This window comes from Myotis myotis, unplaced genomic scaffold (assembly GCF_014108235.1).
Source record: "Myotis myotis isolate mMyoMyo1 unplaced genomic scaffold, mMyoMyo1.p scaffold_m19_p_3, whole genome shotgun sequence".
NCBI lineage: Eukaryota > Metazoa > Chordata > Mammalia > Chiroptera > Vespertilionidae > Myotis > Myotis myotis.
This window is the reverse complement of record NW_023416335.1, coordinates 5546024-5557118: the sequence shown is the minus strand read 5'-3', so window position 1 is coordinate 5557118 and position 11095 is coordinate 5546024. Positions and strand designations below refer to the sequence as shown.

Here is an 11095-nt window from a genome sequence, read left to right as displayed (position 1 = left end):
AATTTGTATTTGAATGCCCACCAGGCACAGAGGCAAAAAGACAGTGTTCTTGAAGGGTGGGCTGGGGGAGGGATTAGCTAAAAGTGCACAGAATTCAATGATTCATAAGAAGTGAAGGAATTAGTAAAATGTGATTAAGTAGAGAGTATGCAAAGCCAAGCTCAGAAAATTAAATAAAACCAAGAATTTGAGTGTCCAAAGCAAAGTAGCTTTGTCACCTTGAAAAAGACTATATGAGACCATCAATGGCCTAGATCAGGGGTGGGCAAACTTTTTGACTCGAGGGCCACAATGGGTTCTTAAACTGGACCGGAGGGCCGGAACAAAAGCATGGATGGAGTGTTTGTGTGAACTAATATAAATTCAAAGTAAACATCATTACATAAAAGGGTATGGTCTTTTTTTTCAATAGTTTTATTCATTTCAAATGGGCCGGATCCGGCCCGCCGGCCGTAGTTTGCCCACGGCTGGCCTAGATGGTAATAAAGACAATGAAATAAATGAGGAAGAAGATGGTGAATGTTGAAAAATGGGAAGAATCTATATACATAAAAGCCCAGCGACCAAACAGCGGAACAATCAAAATGACTGGTCAACCAGTCGCTATGCCATGCACTGACCACCAGGGGGCAGACGCTTAACACAGGAGCTGCCCCGTGGTGGTCAGGGTGCTCCCTCAGTGGGAGCAGCCACTTAGAGGGCAGATCCACAGCCACTTGGCTGACCAGGATGAGTGGCACTCCCACAGCGGGCCATCCCCACAGGCCATGCCCCCCACCAGTGCACGACTCTGTGCACTGGGCCTCTAGTATGAATATAAAGAGGAACAAAGGCAGGATTTACAGAAAATGTTGTAAATATACCAGCATGTACTGTGTCGTGTGGGCTCTCACCATTAGGAAGTTTCTGTTTCCTGGAGCCCTGGGGAGAGAGGCAGCGAGTGACTTTTTTCTAGGTGTTTCCATCCAATCAGTGCATCCGCTGCCATACTGTTGAAGGTCAGGCAAGTCCTAAAATGGGGCCGGTCATTTCTTTCCATCTTGAGCTTCGGTCACTCCCTCTTGTGTTCTCTGTTGGGAGATGACCCTTCTCCTCAGGCGTGCACATCCTTCTCCTTTAGTGTCCGTTCAAGAAAAGTCGAAATGAAAGACCAGTATCTAGGCCAAGAGGTTCCTCACCATCCATCCACTCCGCTGCCCAACCCTGGAACCTGCCTGTGCTCAACTCTGCCATCTCCCTCACCTCCCACCCACCCTCAATCCATCTGCAAGCCCGCTCAGTCCTACCTCTGCAATGTCGTTCAAATCCATTCACTTCTCCCTCAGTCCCCACTGTGTCTACCTCGGACCACCCCTGTTTCTCACACAATCTACAGCTGCCTTCAGAATGGCCTCCCTGCCCCATCTGTCCACTCCCACCCCTCACTCTTCCCTCGTTCGGTTACTGCACGGCCAGAGAGTTCTCCCCAACGCAAATCTGCTCTGCATTAACTGGGAGGGGCTCCCTACACCTGCCCCTGCAGCCACGCATAGCGTCAGATAGACACCTACCCCACACCCGCAGCCAACACTGCGGGCGCATCAGGTATTTAACATTTTTAACTTATTTATGATAACAAAGTGCTACATAAATTATTTGCTTTTTAATCCCAAATAAACCAATAGAGAACAAAGGAAAGGAACATTAGAAAGAAGTGATTAAGGGAGATAATGGCTTTTCAAACTTGACTTCCTGAAACTCAGTTTTGAGTCACACTTTAACCCTATGTTCAGCTTTAAAGACCAAGTAGGCCACTTCAGTCTTCTCAGCGCCCTCCTCTTATATGGCTATACCAGAAGGTTCTGAAGATGACATCACTTGAGCGCTGGGTCAAAATGTCATACAGAGGTATCCTGGTACGTTCATCTCTTCTTGTCTCTTGACGAGAAAGGCCAGGGTTTGGAAATCTCCACTGCAGTCCCCGCCTTAGCTGTGCAGTCCCAGGACCAGCTTCCCTCGGTTGGATACTAGAAAGAACTGGCGACATTTTAAACGTCAGATAACAAAAGGCACACAAATCTTCAGTTGTCCTTGGCTGCCATGCAGCTCAGAGCTAAATGTCGGGCTCGATTAAAACGGCCCTTGGCTTAGACCCTGGCCCAGGAAACCCTGAGTTAGAAGTGTTCAGACCGCGTGCTTGAGCGACTGTAACCTCCGTACTGTGAAGCCATAGAGTGGGCGCGCGAGGAGTATTTCACTCAGGCCGCTCGGTCCCACAGCGAGCCTCAGTTCACTAGTTGCTGCAAGTTCACTAGTTGCTGTCCCATCCGTTTACACGGTCCGCATGCTGGAGAAGACATGCTTTGGGTACTGTGCTTTTTAGCTGCATTTTAAAAATGAACTATCAATTTATTTAACTTAAACGTATGCATGCTTTTTAAACAGTGGTAGTGGTTACCGCCTAACATCTCGGTTGGATGCCATGCTCCCACCTTGTATAAGTGTATTTTCATGCACACAATTCCGTTAGGTTCCAACCGACAAGACGGTCTCATTTCAGGAAAGCAACCCTTCACCAATCTGGAAACTAAACTGTACAATTATCTCCCTCCTTCACCCCATGGTTCTTATGAAACGATCCACATTTTAATCATTCTTTATGTAGCTTTGATTGCAAATTCTTGGGATCTTCTCGAGTGGTCTGGCTTAACAAACGCATGAATTTAAAACAAAATGAACCCTGCATATAGCACATGTCAATTAAGCCAAAGTTTCATCACAGACAAGTTGAAATCTTTCGGTGTTGAAGCTTCTGTGGCTTACTAATCATTTCAACGGTGATTTATTTCTGTACTTCTTAACTACCCTCCTGTTTCCTGTAGGTCTGACGAGGCTCAGTGGTGGAGAGCGACATTAAAGTAATAGAATATAATTTTCTTTTCCTTGAAGGATTATAACCTGTGGGGGTTAAGGAGATAGAACCTGTCTACCTGGGAAGTTGTTGTGTGTTTTTTCCAAAGCAAAACAAGTATTAATTATATGGGTTTGCATTTGGTTCGTCTTGGATTTCGATGAAGAGAAATAAGGAAGGAAATCTCAGTCTAGGCGGAGGAAGAGCATGAACAACGTTTACATGAAGGAAGTCAGGAGTGAGATGTGGTGTTTGTGCCCAGAAGTGGGCTGGGTGGAAAGTTGGGGCGGGGGGGGGGGCGGGCAGAGTTAGAGAGAGAAGGCGGACTCTCCCCACACAACACTGGCTGGAGGGCCGCCCGTGGGGATTGGGCTCTGGGCGTTGATCTCTCTGCTGATTTACACTGAAGAGCCATCGAAAACTCTTGATCAGAGCAGCGAGATCAAGGGAAGGGTGCTTCAGAAAAAGCCCATGGGGGAGCTAAGAGGCTTTGTAACTGTGAGACAGGAATAGGGTAGGAGAGTTTCATCGGCGTCAAGAGCTGTCTGAGCTGCAGGAAACCTCTAGCTTCTACAGAAAACTAAGGCTTAGCACAACAGAGAGGAGGGAAGGGGTGTTACAGGATAGTTCTGTTCAAAGACTGAAGTTTCCAGCCTAGCACTGTGACATGGTAAGGCTTCATAAATACGATAGTTGTTGTCATCATGGTGAGACCATGTTGCACGATGCTTTCATAGAAACAGAGAGCGAGGAAGCTTACATTTGCTCGCGCCAGCTGGTAGCATCAGATTTATTCTTATCTGCCCATAACCCTGATGTGTGGATGTTAACATCTCTATTTAGACCGTTGCAGATATAGACTCAGAATGGCTAAGAAACATGCACACTCCCTCTAAATCCATCTAAAGGACAGCGCCTGGACTTGTAACCAGGTCCGTCTGGTTCCGAAATCCACGCCTTTTCCACCCTGTCTCTGAATTAGGAATCAAAAGACCTGCCAGGAGCGAGGAGAGCAAATGCACAATTGAAAACCTGCTAATGCGACAGAACGTGTCCGTGAAGGGGAGCACAGGGGCCCGGGTCCGAGAGGCAGCACGGGGCGTGGATGGAAACACAGACCCCTGGTTTCCTCTGAAAACACGCGGTGCTGCCGCTCCACTCGGCTGGGGAGCGCTGTCGGTGCGGCAGCAAAATGACACGGGAAACAAGGCCTGGCTCCCTGGGGCCACAGAGGGTCCGGGCTGCGGGGACACCGGCCTGCTCTCTGCTCCGAGAGGCACAGGGGCCGCTCCGCGGTGGTGTGGAGAGAGAAACCACCCCCACCCAGGCTTCTGGAGTCCCTTCTACAGAGCATGCGGTTTCCAGGCATTGAAAGAACTGGAACTTCATTTATTCACTTGTGTTTAAATTTACGTTAAGGAGAGGAATTCGAGAACCGTTGGTGGGGGAAGCTATTCATTCAGAGTCCCACAGTCCTCACTGCCCCCAAGGGGGTCTCCTTGTCAAGGACAGTGAGAAAGCACCAGCCATCGCTGGGGGGTGTGTTTCATACAAATATATTTTCCCTTTGAGTAGGCCTCTCCCAGACTCCCAGGTCCCTCTGCCCCAGTCCCTCCGAGCCAGCAGGCCTGGCCTGTGGCTGTGACAGGAGCCGGGCAGCTCTGAGCCACCCTCCCGGACCTCCCTCCTAGGGCCAGAAGGTTTTTCCTGTGGGCCTGGGGCAGGGGGTGTGGACCGGGACCGAACGTGTTTCCTGGAGTTGTTTGCCTCCCGAGATCCTCTCCATGGCCACCCAGAGGTTCATGCTAACAGCCCACCCTCCCCGGAGGAACCCTGCTGACCCCTTCCCTTCTCACCACACCTCCCACCCCACCAGGAGTCTCCAGCAGGACCAGCCCACCCGCCAGAGGGAGGACACAGGGCCATCCCCGGAGAGGGTCCCTGCTTCAGCCACCCTCGCAGGGTTCAAGCAGCGAGAAGCAGAAGCATGAGATGCTGTTTTAAGGGCATGAAGATTCCGCATTGAAATGCTTTGAAGGCCACGGGAGAGTCCTCTTATCAAAACTCTCCCTCCCGCCCGTGCCACACTCACGTAAGCCACTGCGTGAAGAACTCCTGAGAGCCCGTATCAGAATGGAAACTGCAGATCCCGGAGCCAGCAGGGCCCGGCTCCAGACTCACAAGCAGCGCCCTGAGCATTTAGGGAGGGAGAGCGAGGAGCCCGAGGCTGAGGCGCAGTCTACCCGGCTCTGCCCAGACCACAGGGGGCACCTGACACCCCATGGATAGGCCCTTCCATGTGTTGGGGGCTGGGTTTTTCGTCTTGCCTTAAAGAAACACTGTTTTCTTTACTTCTGATAACACGACTCCATGGGCATTTGGAAACATTTTTTTTTTTTCTGGTAGAACAGTAACTAGAACCCTTTTTTTTTCCAAAAAAGAAAAAAAAAGATTTCCATTTGAAGGAAGTATTAACATTTTCCTGACGTGTTGGCTCCTGAGGGTGGAATTAGCATTCAGATTCAGATTCAGCCCATGGGATGCAGGTCCCCGCTGAATCCTCCTGGGCCATCAGGAGAGCGTTACTGAGCCGAGTCCGAGGGAACAGGGACCGCACATCATGAGCTTAGATCTCATTGTCCTGATACTGACACGAGATGCCATTGCAAGATCTGACACAGAGGAGATATATATGTATATACACATACACACGTATAACATATACTTACATCATTCATGAAGGTGGAGTAATGGAGATGGGGAGACCTGGACAGATTAAGTGCATGTCTTGGAAGCAAAAGAGACCAAATTTGCTATTGGACTAAGCACGGATGGGGGTGAAGAAAAGAGAAATCAAAGATAATTCCTACCTGTGCATTCTTAGCCCCCCCAGCAAATCCACCAACTTCCTGGTGTGAAATGTGGGTGGGGCAGTGAGGGGAGCTCTGACATCAAGCCCTCAGCATCTCTGAGATGAAATCCCGGCAATGCTGGTGGAAACGTCTCCTCTGATAGGAAGGTCAGCAGATACTTGTTCACTTGAGATGCGAGACACATTCCCGACTGTCCACGCTAACCGGGTTGCCCAGCTCATCCACGTGGTCCCGCATTTGACAGGTGAGAGAGGGGAGGGAGCTCACAGTAGCACCAGGATCGGCTGACGTCTGGATAGCTCCAAGCGTTCCATCACTGAACGTGGTTCTCCGGGCTCCCGATTCTACGTCCAGGGTCGTCGTCCCACAATCTGCAAAATATTCGCCCATTTTGGGAACAAACATTTAAAATTTACATACGAAATTATAGAGGGGGAAATAAATAAGATTTCATTTTTCTGGCCCTTTTAAGCTGTCATTTTACAAAAATCAGTTCTGCATGAGTAGGTACTCCATACACATAATACAAGGCTCAAAATACAGAGAGGGGCACACAGTAAAAATCCATCTCCCTCCCACACCTGACCTCCAGCCAGGCCTTTGTCCCCTTCCCTCATGGCAAGCAGTGACACTGCTTCTTGTGTACCCTTTCAGACAAATGTTAACAGCAATCTTTTCTTTCTTAATCGTTTTTTTAAATGACAGTAGACATACAATGGAGAGGGAGGGCTAATTAGTTTAGTCTCAGGTGTACCCCCAGTGATCAGACATTATATAACTTACCAAATGATCATCTGGATAAACCTCGTACCCATCTGACACCAGACACGGCCGTTAGAATGTGATCGGCTCTGTCCCCTATCCTGTACTTGACATCCCATGATTGTTCTGTGACTGCCAATTCCTACTTCTTAATCCCTTCACCTTTTCCACCCATCCCCCAATCTTTTAAAAGTATGTAAAATGCACTCTTGTCACTTTTTTCTTGTGATCAGAAACTCCTCTATGGACACTCTGAACGAATCACACCTATAGTTGCTGTCCTGGTCATTTCTCAGGGAGGCTGAGCAGTGCCAACCCCGAGGATTTGAAAGTTGCTGTGTTCTTTCAATATTTTGTGCCTAGCCTTTCCATTTTTCTCCTAAACTTTCTGTGTCCACAAACAAATGGACATACAGCGTCAAGCATTCACAACATGGCTGCTGAGAATGTACAGCTTTCAATCACCAGCCTTTAGAATAATCAACAGAAAGCCAGGTTTTTTTGTTTTTGTTTTTTTAATTTCTGAGAGACGAAAGTTCATAGCCTTGTCTTTTCAGATAATTCTTCATGGTCTGTGACCTAAAATCAAGAGCCATAAAGAATTCAATTAAAGGCAGAAATCAAGGACCAACCCTGTTGCACCTCTGTCTGAAATGTCGCAAATATTTGAGCACCTGTACAAACACTCCCGGCCCCCGAGCCCAGCTGTTCCAGCTCACGCCCTCTTTCTTTGCTAGGATATTAAAATAATTCCCTTTTGTTATCCCTGCATCATCCAGGCTGAATCCTTCTGGGCGAACAGGAGAGCGTTACTAAGTAAAGTCAGAAGTAGGAACAGGGACCACACAGGAGTCTAGATTTTATTGGACTGATACTGACATCGAGATACCATTGTAAGATTTGACACAGAAGAGAGAGATATGTATATACATATACATACGTATAACATATACTTACATCGCTCATGAAGGTGGACTACGGTAGGAGTAGAGGAGATGGGGAGACCTGGATGGATTAAATGCATGTCTTAGAAGCAAAAGAGACCGAATTTGCTGTTGGAATAAGCATGTGTGGGGGTGAAGGAAAGAGAAATTAAAGATAATTCCTAGATATTTGACCTCTGCTGCTGGATAGATGCAGTTGTATCTTGAATTGGGGTGGGATAGGGGAGGAAACAGAATTTGGGACGGTCGGAAGTTGTGCTTGAGCCACCTGTACCTTAGGGACCTAGTGGACAGACTTACTTCCATGCCACCTCACTGGCTCCTTCTCCCCGTCTTCTCTTTGGGTCTTCCTCGTCTCTCCCATCTCTTCCCACTGGAGGGCCCCAACCTTCCTCCTTAGACTTGTTCTCTGTCCACGCTCACTCCCTTGTTGACTTCCTCCTGTCTCATCGTCTCATCGCTTTAGAGGCTACCTTTATGCTGATGTCTCCCAAGTGCTCATCTCCAGGTCAAAACTCACCCCTGAAGTGCAGGCGCATTGATCCAACTGCCTACTCAGCATCTCTGACACACAACTCAAACTTCCCTCCAAAACTAGGGTTACCAGATAAAATAAAGGGCACCTGGTTAAAGTAGAGTAATAGCAAATAACTTTTTAGTGTAAGTATAAATCATATTACATGGGACCTAATTTTTTAAAAATATTTTTTTATTGATTTCAGAGAGGGTTAGGGTTAGAGAGAGAGAGAGATAGAAACATCAATGATGAGAGAAAATCATTGATCAGATGCCTCCTGCACACCCCCCAATGGGGATTGAGCCCACAGCCTGGGCATGTGCCCTGACTGGGAATCAAACCATGACCTCCTGGTTCATAGGTCTGCTGGAAGCTATCCATTTGTCTACACCAGTGATGGCGAACCTATGGCACGCATGTCAGAGGTGACATGGGAACTCATTTTTTGGTTGATTTTTCTTTGTTAAATGGCATTTAAATATATAAAATAAATATCAAAAATATAAGTCTTTGTTTTACTATGGTTGCAAATATCAAAAAATTTCTGTACGTGACACGGCACCAGAGTTAAGTTAGGGTTTTTCAAAATGCTGACACGCTGAGCTCAAAAGGTTCGCCATCACTGGTCTACACTATCATGAAAGTGCAACAGGGAACTCAGAAGGCTGATGGACCTTGAGCTTTAGCAAGGGCTAAAGCTATACACCTATTGTTCTGTCAGGACAATTTCCTGACCTAATAGTCTCAAAGTAAATCTTTACTAATATTTATTGACTTTTAAGATAGTCTATATGCTACCGGATTGCCTGCCTAACTAACGGCAAGATGTGTATTCTAAAATTGAATAAAAGCTAACAGGGCCTGGGCCCCAGTGAAGCCTTTCCACTAGAGAAGGGTTTTCTGCCTGGCCCTCCATGATTTCTAAATTCATATTTTTTGTCCAGTGTCTTCATTTGTGCTCGGCCCTTTTCCAGATCCTGAACCCTAGCCACGCCAGTTGTGGCATTCACATAGGTTGACGTTCAACTACTGAGTCACGCCAGCTGGGCCACAGTTATTTTTAAAGATGTATGCTCTTAGACTGGTTTGTAGAGTGAGAGGAGTGGTACAGTAGAAATAAAGTGATGAGGCAGGGGATGAAGAAGGATACTGAAAGAAATAGACCATACTTGCTGTCTGGTCTTAATGAGAAAAAACTCCTCATTAGGGAGACTTATTAACCCTAACAAGACAAGAGATGGGACAGAGTGGAGGGGTTGGTTTAAGATATGCGCAAATAGGAAGGAAGCAGAGAGTGTGGCTGAAGGCATAGTACTTCAGTGGCTGTGATGATGGGAAGATGAGGGTGTATCTGATTGCTTCTCTGCAGGTGTATGCGTGTGTGTGTGAATCTCTCTGTTAGGTTATAAACTCTGAAAGAACATTTGCCCTGTAGCCCTGTCCCTGCCCCTCCCCCACTTAGTACTAACACGAAGCAGCACAAGAAGACAAGAGGGTTTCTGTCATTGCATCAATGTACAACTGAAGGGTGCAGTATACCCCAAATATGCCACTTTGGCTAAGGATTATTTTGAGTTAAAGGCACTTAAATAAAGGGCAATTGGCAGAGGGTGCTGGGCCTTCCGTTCCCTTCCGAAGCCAGACGGAGCAGCGGAGGTGGGAAAGGTCCCCCTGCACCAGGAAGAACAGAACACCCCTCTCACCCAGAGGGGAGTCAAGGCCGAGGGTAAGTCTGTACAAACAAATCTTGTTCAACTAGCCCTTCTCTTCCTAGCGACTTCTCGCGACATCTCCATGCTGAGCTGCCCGGGCCAAAGTCCCTTTGTCTCGTCTCATTCTCACAGTTGACTAATTTGGTATCATCTTTGCCCAACGTGGTGTATAATCATTTGGTTCTAACCACTTCTTTAGGTCTTCAGTTTCCTACGGGGCTCCCATGTGCATGTAAAAAAATGTGTGCTCTCCTCTTGTTCACGTCTTATGACAATTAAATTCTCAGGCCCAGCCCCACCAGCATGGCTCAGTAGTTGGGTGTCGACCTATGAACCATGAGGTCATGGTTCAATTCCCAATTAGGGCAAAAACCCAGGTTGCAGGGCTTGCTCCCCAGTGTAGGGTGTGCAGGGGGCAGCTGATCAATGTTTCTCTCTCATCGTTGATGTTTCTATCTCTCTCTCCCTCTCCCTTCCTCTCTGAAATTAATTTAAAAATTTTAAAAAAAGAATACCCGTGTAAGCAGAGTGCACTAGACGAACTGTCCTGCTACTGATAATTGCCTTCCCTGGAATTATGTTCTGCTTCCACTGGAGCAGACCTAAGTGTGTGTGAGTGGGGGGCAATCCTGGGCCTTATGTGAGTCTCCTGATCATGTCCCTCCTCTCAGATGGGGCATGTCCCTGACGCCAGAGCAGAGGCTGGTCTTTCCTGTAGGGAGGCCCTGTCGGTGTGAGGAGAGCTGCCCCGCTGGCTGCTGTGAGGGGCAGGATGTGGGTACCTAACTGGGATACTTTTGCTGGATATTTGCTGTTCCTATAGCTCCCTTTACCCAAAATATACAAGACTCTGACCAATCTGTATCTTCCTGGATGTAGCATTCTGGGCATTTCTTCTACCTCCCTACCACCTTGCATACTTGCTGTCTGGTCTTCCACTTCTCTAGGTGAAGAACACCTGGAAAAGAACGCATTTGTACAGACAGCCGTGGGGGAGGTCCTCCCGGATTAGAGCCATGCAGTTTTGATGTCTGGATAGCAGAAGATGGTTTCCTACTTTTTGACACAGGAAATCAAAGGTAGTAAGCTGACCCTTCATCTTTCCCAGTGGAAAAGCAAGCCCTGTGCAGAGGACTTGGTCATTCGAGAATCTGAGCTCACAGCAGATGCCAGAAAGACATCAGCAAGCCCTGTCTTCCTTTATTCAGGCCCAACTGCCCAATAGACAACAGTATTTTGTGATGGTGACGATCCATTTCATGCCTCTATAGCAGTTTGTATTATGTACTGTTCTTTGAAGAATTAAGCATCATTAAAATTAATTTCTCATGTCCTCTACTCAACCTCAGTTTTACTTCTTGCTTTGGAACCAAAGCATTCAGGGACATGGTCTTGCT

General features: G+C 47.4%; 1 long non-coding RNA gene across 1 annotated transcript; it reads right to left on the bottom strand.

The window, feature by feature from the left end:
- Window positions 1–1314: 1314 nt before the first annotated feature.
- LOC118652044 lies at window positions 1315–8214 on the bottom strand. Its single transcript, XR_004966416.1, has 3 exons — window positions 7483–8214; window positions 5761–6134; window positions 1315–2016 (listed from the first exon to the last, which is right to left on the bottom strand). It is a non-coding gene; the product is annotated as an uncharacterized LOC118652044 (long non-coding RNA).
- Window positions 8215–11095: the final 2881 nt, after the last annotated feature.